An 18,863-nucleotide genomic window follows, 5' to 3' on the forward strand; every position below is an offset into this window, starting at 1 on the left:
ATCCACTTTCGTACCTCTAGTACACTCAGAGCAGATGTGTTTGTGCTGAGGATTGTCGTGGCTAAAGTGCCCTGGGGCCCTGGACTGTGGGCTAATGCCTTTCTGGCAGTACAGCATGCCCGAACAGCTGAAAAGTGGAGTCTGGTTAAACAAGTTCTGCCTCTGAAATTTCAAATTAGGACTCCAGATATACAGTGCATATGAGGGGAAGGGATCCCTTCTGGGCTGCAGACCCCAAGGGTGGGAGCAGGTAAGAGAGGGTTATGCTAGGCTACCCTGTCCTGTACTCTGCATGGGCACGGAGGGGTTTCCAGACTTGTGGCACAGCTTCGTGCTGCGGTCTTCATCACAGGGGGAAAAATGTTCAGGAGAAGTCCCAGTATGGGGCCACAATTGGATCAGCTGGGAATGGGGGAACCACTCAGATGCCCTGAACAAGAGTTGGAACAGCACCACAGTACTTGATGGAATCCCAGCACTTGGTGTCTACCAACACTGGAAAAGTGTGACACCAGTGTGTGTGTTTTGTCTCCACAACTGAGTGTGGGGTGGGTATACAATACACACCTTCCAGACAAGTAAACACACATAGCAGCATCCTGCAAAATCTAGGATGGGCAAGGAAAACCTTTTCCCCATTCAAATAATTGAGATATGTATGTGCTTGTGTGTATTTTTCAGAGTAATGTTTCTGTCCTGTGACTGGAAAATATGCCACCCAGTGCCATATAATTACCTTGTCCAAATATTAATGACCTCTTGTGTTAGAGGCAGAATTGGTTGTACTGGTTATAAGTTGCTTGACACTTCCCACCATTGCCTCCAAAACAGTAATTTGGGATAACATTTCAAGTGCTTACCTCAGGCTGAGCTGAAAATGGTTTATTTTCACAACTGTCTCTGAGAATGAGTTTAGGAGAAATATATATATTGTTTGTGCCTGGTGGTGGCACAATGGTAAGAAGCCAGCACACATCAGAAAGACTGACCTTCTGGCTTTCAGGGGTAGTGCTTTCCCAACATTTGCAAAACATGTTAGGATTTGGCCCAAGAATAGTCTCTAGAAAAGTGCCACTCCTCTTCTGCTCATCATTATTACAGCTTGGCCAGATTTCTTGTATTTAGCAAGTTCAGTCTTTTCTTTGCTCCTGCTGGAGTCCAGAGCAGTCAGAAAAACTCAATTGTTTCATCCTGTATCCTGGAAAAAATCCATTTTGGAGTCATCAAACCATGACAGTTTAGGGATATGAATCAAAAACATTTTATTGCGAGACAAACAAAAGACTTTGTTTACTTTGGAGGAAAAAATTATAAAGAAACTTTATCATCATTTAGGGCTTTCTAAACTGCTTTTTAAGTAGAAAAGCACAAGATATGGTATTGGGGCTACTTGTTACAGTAAAATAGAACAGTAAAAATGAAGTGGTGCTCCTTTTCTTGCAAGTGTTACAATGAAGGCTTTATAATGCAGCTGCTATGGGACCCACAGGACACTCACACATGGTCGATCTGCCCAAGGAATGGATCAGGGTTTGTGAACTGAAGGAAACTGCCTTCTGCAGGCCCCCTGCTTATTTGCTGTGGATGCTAAAAGACAGGCAGTGATAAGGTAAGGTGCTGTAGGAATAGAAACCTTAAAGCAGCTGAATATTTTTCCCTTCCTCATCCTCTGGGTAACTGGATGTTACCAGAGGATGCTATACAGGGCCTATAGGAAGATCATTTCATCCAAGCTCTCCACCTCTGTGCCAGAGTGTTTCCCTCATTTTCCACTTGCACAGCACCTCTCAGTGCTCAGTGCTCTGCTGCTGTGACTGCAGAGCCAGACACTCACTGCACTGCACCCTTCAGATCTGCCAGCAAAACCCGCCTCTCACCTAGCACAGGATCTAAGGGATGTTTTCCATTTCCCTGTGCCTCAATGCCCTGATGGGGACACCAGGGAACTGCCATCACATGAGGGCGCCCTGGAGTAAAAGAATTAGTATTGGTGATTCACTCGGGGTGAGATGTCAAAAGAACAGCCTGTGAAGTAAATCATCAGTACTGCTGTCAGTGCAGATATCAGCATCGGTAATAAATAAGGCCTTGGGCTACATAATGAATGAAGAGATAAGCAAATTCAGAAATGAGTACCGACATGCCTATTCACTGGTCAGAGGGGGAGTGCTGTGCTGTACCTTGTTCTGTGGCTGTATGGCAGACCCACTCCACTGTGTGAATATCGATACACCTGGGTGCTGCACCCCCTCACTGTGCTGCTGCTGTTTTTTAGATGCAGTCACACACCCATCAAAGTGGCATGAGGGTGTGAGCTGGCTGGCATGGAGATGATGATGGGGGATATTGGGTATTGTGAGAAATCAGAGAGAAATGCTTCACTGAGGGCTCCTGGGGCTGGCACTGTGTGAGGTGGGAGTGGGGCTGGCTGGTGCAGTCTCCCACTCCATATGTTTTAGCTGTGTGCTCCTGGATAGTGCAGGTTCCACGGCAGGATTTCCTCTGCAATGTGGACTCACTTGCCCAAGCTCCTTCCTCACTCCAAAAGGGGCAGTTAGTTAACCTCTGCCTCTGAGGTGCATCCTGTTCTCCTTGGGTCTGACTGGATCTCCCTTGGTCCAGGCTTGTCACCTATGGCCATATGGCTGAGGAAGAGAGAAGAACCAGGAAAGTAATCAAAACAGGAGGCAGAAACTTGCTGGACCAACCCTGTCTCTAATACAATGGTTTTTTTCAGACTGTCCTGAGGGGTGAGGAGTGGGAGTAACTCACCCCTGGGGAAACAGGCAGTGGGCAACAGGAACAATGGCATTTGGAGAGGCAGAAAGGGAACAGCAGTAAACTCCTCTCCCTGACTGAAATCCTGAAGGCACAAAGGATCTGCAGAAGAGTATTAAGGGGAAATGCTAAAGGCTGGTATTTGAGCAAATTCAGGTGGGAGCATAGCTGGGAAAATAGTAGGTGAATAATTAATTGCTTAGTAAAAAGGCTGCTTCTTCCTTCTGTGTCAAGAGGGGATGCCTCAAACATGTTAACTGTATATGTTTTCAGTTGGGTAGGATTTAAAAGAAGAACAAGTGAAAAAAAAACATATATATGCACACATATACATATATATATAAAACTGGTGTTAATTAAGGGCTAATTATCTTCATCCAGCAACTGGCCACTGGGGACTGCACAGTGGAAAAGGAATAAAAAAGAGTGCTCGAAGGACTCTACTTGTGAAATGCTGGTAGAGATTTTAATTCTCTCCCCGTAGCTTCTGTTTCCTTTGCAGTGTCAGAGGACAAGCCCTGTCTGGACCCCTCTGTGCAGGTGGAGTAGGCATTGCCTGGCATGGCTGGCTGTGGCACACTGCTGCCAGCACTTCAGAGATGGGTTCATGGGTCTCTCAGCAGCTTTGCAGCCAAACTGGCAGCAAATGTTAGACTTCTGCAGATACCCTGCACTACTCCTAAACAGCATGGCCTGCTCTGCTGCAGTTCATGCAGGACAGAAGGAAGAAAGTGCAGGGAACCTCTTGGCTTCTCCCCCTGTCCTCAGTGGCTTTCTCACAGCCACTGCTGTGACTAATAGTGCAAATTTTGGTTTTGGGGGTGGAAGAACATGCTTCCCTGGGGGGTAGTTACACATCCTTGTTTTGAAACAACACCCCAATTAGGGTACATTTGTATCCCTTGGTTGGAGAATAATTTTGTTTTTTACACATAAATATTTCAAATTTCAAGATAAAAAAAAAATAGCCCCAGGCATTCTAATGCTTCTCTTGAAAAGGTTTTAAATGCTCATTAAAAAATAAAGATTTCTTTATTTACATGTTGTCCTCAAAAATACATTAAGACTGTGTGCCAAGTGTCAAGTTAAGGTGAATTTATTTTCTCCTTTTGTTTATATTATTGATCTCCACGTAAGCAACTACTTTGACAGCCATGATTTTATACTGCTTTCAGAGGAAAAAAGCAGAATGAGGGTCAGGAGTGGCTCCTGTGATGATAGCAGTCTCCAAGCAGGGTAATATTTGGCATCTGGTGGGCTTGAGGTATTTGGCAATGCGAACTGGGGGCTGTGTGAAAAGCAATGATGAGTAATAGGCTCCACTGGTATTACAGCCTTGGCTCATGCAGGGGACGGAGCAAAACACGAATCACAATGTTTTCATGCCGTTCTTTAAGTTCAGCAAAGGAGGGGGTGGAAATGTGTCCCTTTTAAATCCCATGCATTTTAAATACCTCTTTCACAGCCAGACAAAATTTCATTTTCCAAGATTCAGAATTTCTTTTCCACTTTAATCCAGAGGATCTATTTTTAGTTAAGGATCTTGCTCTTTGCAAGAAACACTGGTTTTGCCATTCTCAGGTTACACAGACACTGTGAGTTGCTGAGTAACTGTTCACTTTCCAACCTCTTGTTAGGTTTGGCCTTCGTTTCCAGAACAGGGAGCTTGGGAGCAATATTACTTGTTTTCTCCAGGCCTAAGGACAACATGAGGATCTCTATTGTTCTTAGCACCACAATCACTCAGCTCTGGCCCCATCAGTGGTCCAGTGGTGTTCATGCTTACTGGGGTTATGTTTCAGGCAAAAACCCTGAAAGCATCACATCGTTCATCCAAGGAAATCCATTTTGGATCTGGGCAGGGTTTGTTAGAGCCATAGCTTCAATCTATCAATACCAAAATGTTCCAAAGGATACATGTTGGATTCAAGCTGCCTGCATTTTGCTGTGAAACTTTGTTTCATCAGAAAAAAAAAAAACAACAAAACAACACCACAATAGTGAATAAAGATTTTAGAACTCAGATCTTTTGACACTCTTCAGATCAGTACTTTGTGCCAGAAATGTATTAGCAGCATTTGGTTTAAACATGTGAATGTATGTTCTTGGTATAGGCAGTCTGGAACAGCGCTTTCATAGACCTTGTGTGGCTGCTGTGGTTATACCTGTGGTGGAGTAATTGTGGAACTATTAAGTGCTTTGAGTCCATTTATAACATCAGACTCTATTCACCAGATAAATGGAAATGATTGTGAACTGACTGGGAAGCAGGCATGCTTTTCTCTGAATTAATAAATTTCTTGTCTCTGAATTAACAATTTTAATTTTCAAAATTGCTTGAAGAGGAGCTGTAATATTAGATATTTCTAAATTACCTTTCCTGAATAGTTGAAGGGATGAGAAGCTTGTGCCTTTCTCACAAAGTGCTTGAAATCAGGCAGCTCCTGATTCATAAAGGGCCCACAGATGCCCAGCTACTGCTGGACACATATTGCAAAGGCAATTTCCTCCCATCAATCATCATTATGTTTTAAATTTTCTTTCTTTGGTTCTATGGTTGCTCTCCATAGATACTCTACCAAGATTTCTAGTAAGAATGTGACAGAACAAAGACTTCGCATTTCATTGTAGGTCAGTAGGTGCAAGGTTCATATATGAAAGTGTTAATCACACCAGAAATTGAAGAATTTTTCTACTTCTATGAGAGAACAGAAATATTTAAGAAATGAAACTTTATAGATACCTTTCAGGGAATTTGATGAGGCTGGACAAAGTTTTCCCTAATAAGGAGCAAATAAAAAATCTGTAACTCTTGTCAGCAGTGGGGTAGACAAGCCTTGGCCTGTCTGGGTGGGGGGAATCCCATCCTCCCTGTGGGAATCAAAAAGCCTCCCTTCAGAGACAAATCTTTCAGCATAGCTCTTGTTTTATTCACATATTCAGAAGATTTCACTTCTATTGCAGTGTATGATGAGACCAAATGTCAGTCTATAAAGTTGCTGTAAAATGGGAGGCCATGCCCTGATTCACAGATAATCTTCAGAAGTAATTTCAAGACCAAATATTTTAATAAAATTCTAAGGGAGGTCACACTGAACCTAGAGAGAGAGAGCAAATACCATGTCACACCCCCCCAGAAGAAGCAATGACCACCAAGTTTGTTGACACATGTTTACATGCTGGTGATTACTTTTCAGTAACCCGTCCCTCTGGCAGATCCATGTCCCTCTTACCCATGTGGCCAACTTCAGGCATCACCTGATAGCTCCGTCCATTGCTGCAACCTCACCTGTAGACACCCGTCATAGCATCCCAGTGGCTTTCCTGCCCTCAGATACACACCCATGGCCTCCCCTACCTTCTCCTTGCTTGTATTTTTAGACCTCTGGCAGTAATACTTTTGTTTTGTGGTTCTGCATTACTGCCAGGGTAAAGTGGCGTGGTCCATTAATACAGATGTGTCCAATAATGATGTATAAAGGCATCATAATAATAATGGCAATAATGATCAGTGTAATAGAAGTTAAGTTTTTTTAACAGATCTTACTGCTTCTGCAGACTAATAAAGGGAATGATTTATCATCCATAACAAAGATCTGGCAATGCTAAATGTCCATCAAACCAGCTATGTGACAGCTTTTTAATTGCAGAAATAGCAGGCCTGATGTATAATTGCCTTGATTTGGTCTTAGCCATCACAAATCATAAAGGCTAGCCTTAGAAAAGTCAGTTTTTATCTTCTGATTTACCAGTGCAACAAAATCTGTTTAAGTAACATTAGCTTGTTGTGTTTCATTGAATTACATCAAAAAGGAACAAAAAGATATTGTCTGGATTGCACTGGGTGTGTTAAAAACAGAAAGCACTTGGCTGACTTAATGTATTCCTTTTAGATAATATTTGACCTCTATATAAAAATCTCATTAGAACTTAGGGCATTAACATTTTTGTTATTTCACGGTTATCCCAGCAGAATGCTAGACATTTTGCAGATGGTATAAAGATGATGTTCCAGTCCTGCAGCACTTAGGATCCAAATAGGCAATAGCCCAATTAACACTGGGGAGTCAAAGTGACTGAGTCTTGGAGATTAATATATGTCTAATTTATTTGGGGATTTATATGGAAAAATAGTTATGTGTTTGTGTACCTGCACACAGATACACACACCTGCATGCACGCAAGCACACATCTACAGTCCATTCTGTCTCAGTTATCCTCTGGGAAGACATGTTTTCAGCAAGTGTATGGGGATAGGGCTGGAACATCACAGGGTCTGGTATCACTGCCAGGGTCACAGGGACACTGGAGAAGGACCAGACAGTGTGGTGTCCTGCCAGTGCATCACCTAAGTGCAATACTGAGGTCAGGCAAGAAGTCAAAGTAAAACTGCGTACATCAGGAGGTGCAGAGCCAGGAATGGTTGTGTGTACACAGCTCTGTATAAGCTGCAGAAGAGAACCCAGTGAGTAGTTTCCCTTCTGCAAAGGGACTGTTCACGTTCATTTACCCCAAATGAGTGTGATGAATATTTTACATCCCACACAAGTTTTTCCCACCTGCCCTTGGCAGTGTTTTCTGAAATGCAGCACATGTCCCTGGGCTGTTGCAGAAATGAGCAGAAGTTATGTGTCCTCGGCAGCACCACTGGGCTCCGAGGCAAACAGGCTGCACAGCAATTCTTACTATCTCTGATTTCATTTGTGGGGAAAAATAAGCTACATTTCTTCCCTTTTTTTATTGCTTAGAATGCTGATAAAAGGGACCTTGGTATATATATTGCAGAGAATTCTGTTTGGAGAGACATAAAAAAGGAGCATATTGTGTGATTGTATATATTAAAGCAAGGAGGCTGAAATAAAGGTGAAATTGTATACATTTATCACAAATATAAACATCAACATCTTGTCCATTAAGCTAACAGGAGACAATCACAAAGTGTTGTAAAGGAAAGCCTCAGATACTTCTATAGACACACAGAGAGAGACATATAGCAGTAGGTTGAATAGTCCCAGAAATCTTAATATGATGTGAGCAAAACTTAGTTCTTAATGAAGTGTTTCTTACCTTTGAGTTAGCAATGGATAGATGTTAGAAAGGAAACTGGAGGGCTCTTCTCTGCTCTGCAACAGGCCTCCTGTGCCAGTTGGGGCAAGAGGCTCTGCAGGGCTCAGTCCAGCAGCAATGGGCACAGTGTAGGTGTCAGATGAAGGGGGTCTGGCCTCTCACAGAGTACCCACGTTTGGTCTACAGTCAATGGTCAGACCCAAAGTGATGCTTCCCCTTGGGGGGACATATGGGTGGTGTCTGCCTGCAGATCATACAATGAGCCCTGGCACCTCCAGTGTGCTGGCTGGAGACTACTGAGGTTCACCATCACCACTTAACAGAGAGGTGCCTGAATTTGGCCTTTTTCTGGGGCTGTGCTTGAGATGCCTTTATACATCTGAGTCTTGATGCCCTGGGCACTTGGCTACATACTGCAGGAGGCTCCTTTTGGTCCCATGACTCTTCTGTTCCATGCAGGGACTCAGCTTCCCCAAGCATAGAGAAAACTATTTTTTCCCTTAATCTGGAGTACTGTGTCACCTGGCACATGGGACATTTCCTGTACCTGGCACAGTCACCTTGCTCAGGCCAAGCCTTAGCGCAGGAGATTGGTCTGACCACAAGACTGTTAAGTAAGTAAGTAGTGATCCCTTCAGCAGCTGACGTTGGTTGTATTCCTGGAAATGGCTTTTGGAGATTCTTGAAAAACCTTGAGTAACGTTGAGCTGCCTGCTTTAAGCTGTCCCACATTTAACTCTAGCCAGGAGATGAGCTTCACAAGGCAGGACTTCAGGCAGGAGGTGAAGCCCCTCCAGCCCTCTGGAGAGGCACTCTGAGCATGCTGCAACAATGAGAACCCACAGGTAACTCGCAGGCTAGGGAAAGAGATGTTTGATAGATGTAATTACCTGCAGAGTTATTTCATCCTGGAAAGTAGGAGGCAAATCTTCAGAAGGGACTGGATGTTGTCCATGGCTCTCTGCATTTCCAGTGGAATCCATGGTGCAAAAGAAAAAGGTTTCATTAATTTAGAAATAAGCGTGGGACAGTTGAATATATGCCGTATATTTGTGTAGATGCTGTTTGAGCTTCTTTCCCATAGTCTTGGAATATCTTGTGTTGACATAAAACAGTATTTCACCTACCTTTAGTTAAAATGAAGTACTAGAAGTTACTGAGTTTTAGGCTTGTTAAAAAAGTGCTCTGTCTTCTCTCCCCTGCCCCAAAGGCATTTTTAAATGTCATTTGCAGATAGACTTCAGAAAATTATTTACTGTGTTCCCTCACCACTGCATATTCCTAAACTAGAAAGTTCTGCTGATGTAACTCTCTGTCTCTCCAAAATTATTGCTGCAGTCCCAGGGTGTGAGAGTGTAAATATCATAAGTCTTCTTGTGTAGATCCATCAGCAGATGCATTCTGAGCTGATGCACAAGAGAGATTTTGTAGCAGTATAGTGGAACTTTCCCTGTTGATTAAAATTACTGGAAAATGTGAGGTTGCTTCAGTTCAAAACAAGGCTTGAAAATACAGATAGACTAAGACTACAATTCCCACCTTAAGCCTTTCAAGACTGTGTGTCACATCTGCAAAAACCTCTTCTATAGACATGCTGACAGAAAAGAAACACTTTATTAGTGAAGTTCCGATTTGATCTTCAAATTTGCAGGTGCAATTTCATATCCCCATTGCATTCCATGTGTATTGCGGTTACAGATTTTAGCAGCTAGGTAGCCATGTATTTGATTTGTGGACTGCGAGCTGCCTACACTTTTGAGCATACAAAACCAATGTGCTCACATTCCCACTGATTCATCTTTCATAAGTGATGGTTGCAGCAAAGCTAGGCTGGAACCAGCTCTGATGGAGCTGTCTTTCAGTACAACCCTGACTTGCCTCTATGCAAAGCAAAGCCCAAGACTTCACCCATTCCCTCCCACCATCCCATAACTGACTGATACTAACCACATGGACAGCCTGGCTCAGAGAGGGTATTTGCATCTCACAATAGTATGGAGTGATTTGGATCATGAAGTGAGCTGGGACCTTTCAAACAAAATGTGTTGCAGTGCAACTAGATGTTAATGAATAAATGTAAATGCAGAATATAGGTCATGCCTGCAGAACTGTGGTCTAGGTGTCAGCTAGAAAGGAGTAACTCCAAGAGTAATTAGTGTCTGGTGTCAGAGTAGAACAATTTGAGCTCCTACTGTGAACATGTGTTACGAAAAACTGTCAAGATCTTTGGGTGAATAAGCAGAGACATAGCAAGTAGAAGTAAGCGGGTGAAAACTCCTGCACATTCAGCACTGGGGAGACTGGTACTAGAATATGACATTTAGCATTGGTGCCCACAGTTCTTCAGGAAACAACGAAAAAGTGGAGAGGAAACAGAGAAGAGCAATAGGCAACTGTGGGGGCTGGAAAAATCCTTTGCTGTGAGAGACTGCAGAGCACAATTGATTTTCTTTGTCAAAAAGGACAAAGGGGCTTGAGTCCAGAGCAGAAGAATCACTGTAAGAAGGTACTGATGTGTGCCAACAGGCTCATTCCTCCAGCAGGGGAAGGCTTAGCAGAAACCATTAGCTGCAAGCAGGAGTTTTGCACTTTCAACATGTGAAGGAAGCATAGACTTTTAGCAGTAGAGAAGATCAGTTATTAGAACAAATCACTGTGAGATGAGGAAGTAGCTCCACATCTTCATGTCTGCAGTTCAGGGCTGGATGCCTTTGTAGAGCGGATGCTTTCATCAAATACAGTTACAGAACAGTAACTGCATAAACTATAACGTCCTGTGATACAAAAATCATGTTATTAGACTGAATCATCCCTTTGCCCTTAAATTCTGCAAAGATCCATTGGCAACAATATCTGGATGTATAACATTTGGTGATGCAAAAGATGTTAGAGGGGATACACCTATTTTAAGGTCAAAAGCCTTTTTCACATAGATGCTAAGATGAGAACTCCATGCAGTACAGCTTTTCATCACACTGTCTAATGCAGGGCTTCTTGCACTTTCTTCTGAAGTTTCTGGCAATAACCACTGCTAGATTCAAAATCTGGATTAAATGGGCCATGACTCAAAGACATATCCACATGGTAATTATTTTGTTTCAATGACTTTGACATTTATTTTTGCTATCCTTTCAAGTGGACAGTATATCCACTTGATATTCTTTCTCTGTCCTCACAGCCATCCAAAAGCATGTAGCTATGCTTTTGAATCAGGTACCCAAAACACAGCATGTCTCTCGTTTACCTCCCCTTCAGGTCTGAGCTCTCTGGTTCCAGAAATGAACTATAAAATTTTTAGCTGAAATCTCCTGGAATTCCCTGGCCTTGCTCTTAGCCTTGAGATATTATTCAAATGCTGCTTCCCACAATCACTTCTCACACATTAGAGAAATAGTTTCAAAAGGTAGTGGGTTTTTTAATATAATTATTTGAAAACTGTTTATTATGATTTTTTCTTAAAGCCAGCTCTAACTACACAGATGCTGGAGACAGAGAAATTAGTATAAATGATGCATTTTTTTAAATGAGTTCTAAAAATCATCTGAGTTAGGTTTTCTTTGTGTAAAAACATCCCAAGCTCACAACTGATAGATTGGATTCTCATTAATATGAGTATGTGCTATTCCTCTCAGCAGAGCGCTGGGAATCTTCCCAATAGGAGAAACCTTGGTCCATGTGAAGCCACTGGAATTTTTTGCCACTGACATTGCTGTCGCAGGATGTCAGCACTTGTCCCTTCCTCTGCTTGGCCTCAAAATACAGCAGCTTGAAGTTGTCTTTGGCTTTGAACCAGAATAACTCAGAAGTGGAAGACAGGAGATTCCCTGTTTGTGGGGAGAAGAACAGAACATTTCTCTGCAAAGTTGATTTAAGTTGATTTAATTCCAAACTCAGAGGTCTGGAATTTAGAAATAGCCCTGCAGGGGATGTATTCCTGGGTAGGGGCAGGTGAGGAGTTCAGTGAAAACATGCATTTGTTTTAGTTCCTTGTGATCTTGGTGTATAAACGATTTTTTCATATCAGGAAACATGAATTCCTATTCAGCAAGAGCTAGTTAATTTGGAATTCACTGCAAATGCTTACTTTGTACTGTTCCACACACCAAGAACGAGAAAACATAGCAATAAAGTATTGTTCTTTGGTGCATTTTAATCCATGGCCTTACAAGGTACTGACATAAAAATAAATGTAAGGCTACACTAGCAGAAATAACGAAAGTCTGAAGGAATTGTGTTTAGATCCTCACATTCTTTTCATATGAGAAATGAATTAAAAATTGAGTCAGCTGGCTGGGCTCTCTCACTTGAGAAACAGAGAGCGTGTAGTCCGTGTTAATTTGTTAAATTCTAGAGTAAACATTCTATTCATCTGGATATACAATAGTGTAACTGTGTAATTGAAAAACTATGTTAAAAAATGTTTGCTTCTATATAAGTTGCCTGAGGATCATTAAAACCTCATGGTACTGAATAATACACAAAATGTGAAACCTTGCTGTAAATCCAAGGGAAATTGCCACTCTCGGGATACTGGGCATGACCTTCAACTCTAGCTGAATCATTTAGCTGAAACCCATGACTAACTGCTCACGTCTTCAGAAGTCCCCAAATCACTATATTACATTTTCTGAGGGTTTGGGGTTTTTTTTTAAGTTAGGTAAAAATGAAAATAACAGACCAAACCTAGAAAATAATATATTACATGTGTATGTCTAAAGACCAATGTGGAAAACTATATTACTAATATCAGAGCTGCATCAGAGAAAATTTGTAATGCACCTCCAGCAAGGAAGATGAAATGTAATAGTGAATGTATTTACTTTTCTCATTTCCTTGGGCCACTGTGGGTTTTAGTCTGACAAGATTAAGCGTTCAGGGACTTGTGACAGGACACTTCTCCCAACTGGTAGCAGAGTGTGGAGGCTGCCACACAAACAACACAAATGCGTTTGGCCTGGGGAAGCTGACCCTGCACTAGGGAGGTTGTCTCTCCCCAAATTCACCACTTTCTCCCTGGTTTAGTTTTAACCCCAACGTGATTCACTGCCCAAACCCTTGTGTGACCATAAGGAAAGAACAGGGACAAAACAAGTGACCAGGAGAAGGGAAGATGAAATCACCTCCTTTGACAGCAGCACTCATCTTCATTGGTTTCAAGCATTCACAGAAATACAATGTGATTAGCACTTTCAATAAGCAAAACTTGAAAACACATTTAGGACTAGTTGAGACTGTTTCCAAATTACACTGCTTGCAAAACTGAAAAATTAACAATACCGGTAATACCTTTATCAATGGATTTCAGGCTTTGAGGCCCATGCTTGGCTTACTGAAAAATAAATTCAGTCTCCCCAGTTGTCTGCAATTCTGACAGTATACTTGGCTTCTCTCTTGTAGATGTCAAAATTCTTATTAAGATCACCTGCAGGCAAGTAGCAGTGTTTGAAAAGAGTATGTGTAGAGAAATAAGTTGCAGTAATCACATAGGCAGTGCTGGATGTCCCTTCTCCCTTCCTTACTCTCCCATCTTTGTCACGAATGATAATTTGTGGCATGCCACTCACTCATCTTCTGAGCCTTCTGTTCAAAATGCATTACTGGAATAGCTTTGTTCTACCCTACCTTGGCACCACCTTAGACAAAACCCTGTCCCTCACTGAATGCCACCAACCAGGCTTCTCCTCACATCATCCTTTGAAGGCGCTTAATGTCAGTGTCACAATCGCCTCTCGCTGTTGACCACAGAGAATGCCAGGAGGCGGCAGTTGCCGATAGCCTGACTTGTCTGTCACCCTCTAGAGTTGAGACATCACAGCAGTTATGGTTATGCACCAGCTCATCTGAATCTGACCTTCATGTCTCTCCTTATTCCCTCATTTCTGCAGTCTCCTGTTCCTTGTTCTCCCTTTTCCACTCCATAGCCCTTTGACCTCTGAAACACCATCTTTAGAACGATTTTTCCTTTCTCCTCTGTTTCATCTCTTCTTTGAATTCATGCTTCGGTTTCTTTACCAGGTGTTGCAGTTTTTCAACTTGTGATATGCCCCACCTCGGCCTTCTCTCCACATCCCTATGGTGTTGTCTTCAGTGTTCTTGGTCCTCACTTCGAACCACTGTCTCCTTCAGCTTTCTCCTAGTTTCCTGTGTTTATTGCCATAATCACTGATTCTGTCCTATCAACTTATTCCCAGAGCAGGCAGTCCTCTTGCAAACAAATTTGTGTCCCTTGAGGTTCCCTGCACTGTCTTTAGCTGCTCTTGCCCTCAAACTGTTTTCTATTCAGCTTAAGTTAAATATTAGTTTGACATACTTTGCATGCTATGCCTCTCAGCAAGCATTTTCAGTGTTTCATAAAGGATGAATAATATGCAGTTCACTTAAGGATTCTCCTGCTCAGTGACACACATAGTAGAGTGTAACTACCTTTATCTCATAGAACTTTCCAAAGACTTTGGCCCTGCTTTTCATTCTCCTGTCTTCCTCCATGGATCTCCATCTTCACATTTGCCAGCCTTTTGCAGACCAAAACTGTGAAGATCCAGGGAAAGTACTACGTCTCTCCTAGGAAGAGTAGCCAACCTCCATAAAATAGGAAAACCTCAAGTAGTAATGGATAAGAACCCAAAACTGCTTATATTTGTTAGAATATATGTTTAGAACCCTGGTGATTTGTTTATCCTCTATATAAAAGAGTCTCTGCACTGGTATGTAAAAACCATTATGGAATTAAAGAGAATAATGTCATCCATTTGAAGACCTTAGTAAATTATAACAAATGGCTAATTAAACCCTATCTTTCTCAGTTTAGTTCAGATAGATGTAAAATATTGGAATTGCTTGGACAGTAAATAGAAATTGTATTATGCCCATCATAGAGGAAAGCATTGATTCTGTCACTGTGGGGAAAAAAAATTACTGCCCATGGTGCCTCTTTACCTTTAGAATAGGTTGTTTATAGACTAAGCAACTCCCCTGGGACATCTAAGAAAATATAGATGCCCTCCTTGAGCTTTAATTACCCAGGAGATTTACCCTGTGAGGTGCTAACTACACTGTGTTTCCACTGAAGTCAATAACTGTTGGAGGACTCAGTACCTTGTAAAACATACCCTGTTAAGCTCCTTGTTGTGTGCTACTATTCGGATTTTTTTTTTGAAATTTTAACAGCCTTTGTTCTTCTTATCCCTGTTATAATGGTGTACATAAGAAGGAACACCTCTCTTTGTGGGACTTGCCTGTATTTTCTGTTTCCAATAAGGAAACAAAGCTACAACTTCATGTAAGGTGTTTTTTAACTAACAGCACAGGTTTTCCCAGGCCCCTGTTGGTCTCTGTCTTATCCACGGACCTCTCCTTTCTGCCTCGAAGGGCAGTGTGAATCAGATCTGCTGGGACAGAGCTCCATGCAAAGCAGTTTGGCAGAGGCACACTCACATTTTGGGTGTGGACTATGATGAAGATGTGTAACAATACATTGGTGACAATGCATAGACAAGCATTATTGCATGGATGGAAACATAAGGCTAGCAAAGTTCATCCTGGGTTATCAAATCCAGTCTATTCCTGTTGCCAACAACCAAATCCTATAGCCTCTTCCCTAAAATGATCAAATTTCTTATTAAAAGTCATTATCCTTTCCTCTGTTCCTACTAGAGGATTGTTTCAGAACCTTTCATGACTGGAAGACAGGTATGTCCATGTTCACATACTTTTATATAAATACATTTTTTGACCTTGAAGTACTTTTCCCTCTCCTAGTGTTCTCTTCCTTCATGTATTTATACAAAGCTATGATTTTTCAGCTTTACTTTTATTTCCTTAGGCAGAAGCAAATGTGTACTTAGATGGCACCCCTCCAGTGGTATAGACTATATATTCCCTGTGTCAGAACTGATATCCCCAAAACATGTGTGATCAAACTGTGTGCAATTCCATGTGAGTTCTCTCTTGGGTTTTCTGTAAAGCATTTAAAACTTCCCTCTTCTCTCTTTCCTACAGCCTAAGGTTGTATTTGTTTTATTCAGAGCTGTACCATAGATATAGTTCTTAGTCATCCTATGATTGAGTAAGCAACATTCTTTATGCTGTTATTTCCAGCTGATGAGACTCCATCTTCTACTTGAAATTCCTGTTATTTGTCCCTGTGATAGTGACATTGGAGTTCCCAGTATTTTATATTTCTTCTCATGACCACTACTATAGCCCTAAATATCATCCAGCATGGTGTTTTGACTCTTCACTTGATGGACAGTGCATTCCAGTATGTCATTAGCTCTCCCTTAATTTTTGACCAGTCATAAGTGAACATAATTTTCCCCAAGGACTGATCTTTGAACAGCTCTATTCATTATCTCTGCTCAGCCTAGTAGTTCCAGGCACTAGACCAGGCTGCCCAGGGAAGCGGTTGAGTCACCATCCCTCAAGGTATTTAAAAGACACATGGATGTGGTGTGAAGGGACACGATTCAGTGTTGGACTTGGCAGTGTTAGGTTAACAGTTGGACTCGATGATCTTAAGGGTCTTTTCTAACATAAACAATTATATGATTCTACGATTTACTGCAACTCCTTGCTATCTTCTCCCAAATAGCTCCTCCCTGCTTAACACTTCTTCAGCAACTTCCCATCTTTCCCAATCTAATGAGCAATGTTGTCATTGGCACCATATCTGAAGTCACTTGGTCCCTAATAGGTGAGACTTACATATTACCCTCATCTGAAAATATCAACTCTTTTGGTGTACAAAGGCAGCAGTCTGCACTGGCATGTATCTATCTGCCTTTTGGTGCTTTGTTGCGCTTGATGCTTTTTTTAATGTATTACTCCTTTCAGTATTTGATCTAAGTGCTACATGTCACTGAAATCAGGCAGTTGATTCTAGCCTTTTAAAATAAAAAGAGTTGATAATTTAAAAATTAATCTGAACCTGCCATTTAAAGTGCCAGTTCTCATAGAATTTGGGTGTAGGTGGTGTCCTTTCCCATGAGGTGCCTGCTTTGCTAAGCTTTTTGCTTCTATCTCAGTTATGTTCATTTCCATTTCTATATCCTTAATCCCATAGGCATTGATGCCTTCAAGTGTGTGTTCACAGTCCTCCACAGAGTAATCTACCTCCAACCACCACAGAGACCCCTCCAGAATTCTCCTTTTTCATCTTTTTTTTTATGTGCATTTGACTGAGGAACTGCTCTTTAAAATAGTTTCTGTTTCCCTTTTGTTTTCTCAGCTTGTGTCTGTTCTCACCTTAATGATACACACCTTGACCTGCAAGATGAGGCTTAATTTAAACTGAATGAGAATGAGCTCACTTTTGCAAAAGGACCTAAACTGACCAAAGAGCCCAGAAGCATCTCCCTCATGTCCTTATCCCTTATCAGTGCTATGTCCCAAGTAAAATCAGCTTCTGGGGGCCCAATTCACCCTTGACAGAAGGACAACACATGGCTTCTGCTTAATTTAAATTCCACTTAGATATTTTATCTTCCAGTTTAGTGCTTAAGTGGTACTAAAGTGGTGCACAGACTTTGCTAGCTAATCTCTAGTTTAGATTTATCACCACATGCAAACAGCAAATCTACCATTATTAGTGGAGTGACTAAAGAAGATGGGTACTTCACTTTAAAAGCTAACAAAAGGAGTAATGACTGATTTTTATTTTTCTTGCCTAGTAGTCAAACATGTTGATCTAAATACTGTAGTACTAATAGCCAGCTCAGAGAAATAGTTGTGGTAATCTATCTATAAATGGGAGTATTATTATTATTGTTGTTGTTGTTTTTGTTGTTTGGGTTTTTTTGTATGGCAGTTAAAATGTTTCCAGCCAGGATTTAGATAGTAAAAGATCAAAATCACCGACTTCAGGTTGTGTGGCAAAAAAGAAGTTCCTACAGTGAGGATGAAGTGATTTCACCATACACAGAAGTCTCTTTTTACCTCTACTCTGTAGCTGTTCAGTAGCCAACCAAATTAATTTTTTATGTGCTACAAAGAAAAGTTAGGTCTTTGTCCTGGTTCAGCTAGGATAGGGTTAAGTTTCCTACATCACACTGCCACAGACCGGCCACAGTCTTGAACATACACATTAAAACACATGTATGTTTATGGAGATGTTTAATTTGGTTTGGGCGTTTGGTTGTTTTCTTTTTGGTTTGGGGTTTTTTAATTACTTGTCCATGATATTCTGAAACTTTATTTAAAGTCCTGGCAGGGCTGAGGAAGAGCAGAGCATAAGAAGCTGGCACAAACCGTAAAGTTACCTGAGCATTTAAATGTGATTTAACACAAAGTTTTGCTGGAGATTCTTGTTGGTTCCTACGATTTTCCAAATCACTTTGTCCATCACCAGTCACAGCAGAAAATACAATTAAACAACAATGCCTATCCAGAGAAGCACAGGTCTGAGCCTTACATCTTTCATCTACCAGAAGGCAGACCTGTTCGGCATTAAGGGCAACATAGTTCTTCTGTTTGCTTGGTAGTGATTTGGCTTTCAGGAAAATAATGCTGAAAGGTTTAAACAGCGTAGGCATCTGCAGCACAAATACCGCCTTGGGTATAAGTCATTAAACTGTTTTGCCTCTTTCCAGCATTATCTTTAGTGTAAGTTGTTAGAGGAATATATCACGCCAGAGGCAACAGCCCAGGAGAGGTGAGGCTGCTGCAGCTCCACGCCCCGGGCCCAACCAAGAGCGGGATCCCCCGTGGGCACACGCGTACGGACCGGCCACAGACCCGCGCCTGTGCGTCTGTGCGGGTCAGGGCTCGGGGTGGGCTTCGGTGCTGTGGTGTACGTGCCTTCCTACCTGGCCGGAAACATACCCCAGGCCAGAGCTCTGTGCTTTGGCAATCTCCAGGAGCCGCCGAGGTCCGGAGGGTAGCATCTCCCTCGGGATTTACAGGAACGCCCAGAAAAGTCCTTGCTGAGCGATGAGAGGGACGGGGGTGGCTGGGGGACACCCGGGAGCCGGGGACACCCCTCGCTCGGGGAAAGCAGGCGGCTCGGAGCGGGTCCCCGCCCG

At 42.0% G+C, this 18,863-nt stretch overlaps 1 protein-coding gene across 5 annotated transcripts in view; it reads left to right on the plus strand.

Annotated features, from left to right (window-relative positions):
• The window catches only part of MTUS2 (microtubule associated scaffold protein 2), a 307,627-nt gene that overhangs the window by 252,847 nt on the left and 35,917 nt on the right, over positions 1–18,863 (plus strand). The gene's annotated exons all lie outside the window — the stretch shown is intronic.

This window comes from Athene cunicularia (assembly GCF_003259725.1).
Source record: "Athene cunicularia isolate RWA chromosome 1 unlocalized genomic scaffold, athCun1 chr1_part1, whole genome shotgun sequence".
Taxonomy (NCBI): domain Eukaryota; kingdom Metazoa; phylum Chordata; class Aves; order Strigiformes; family Strigidae; genus Athene; species Athene cunicularia.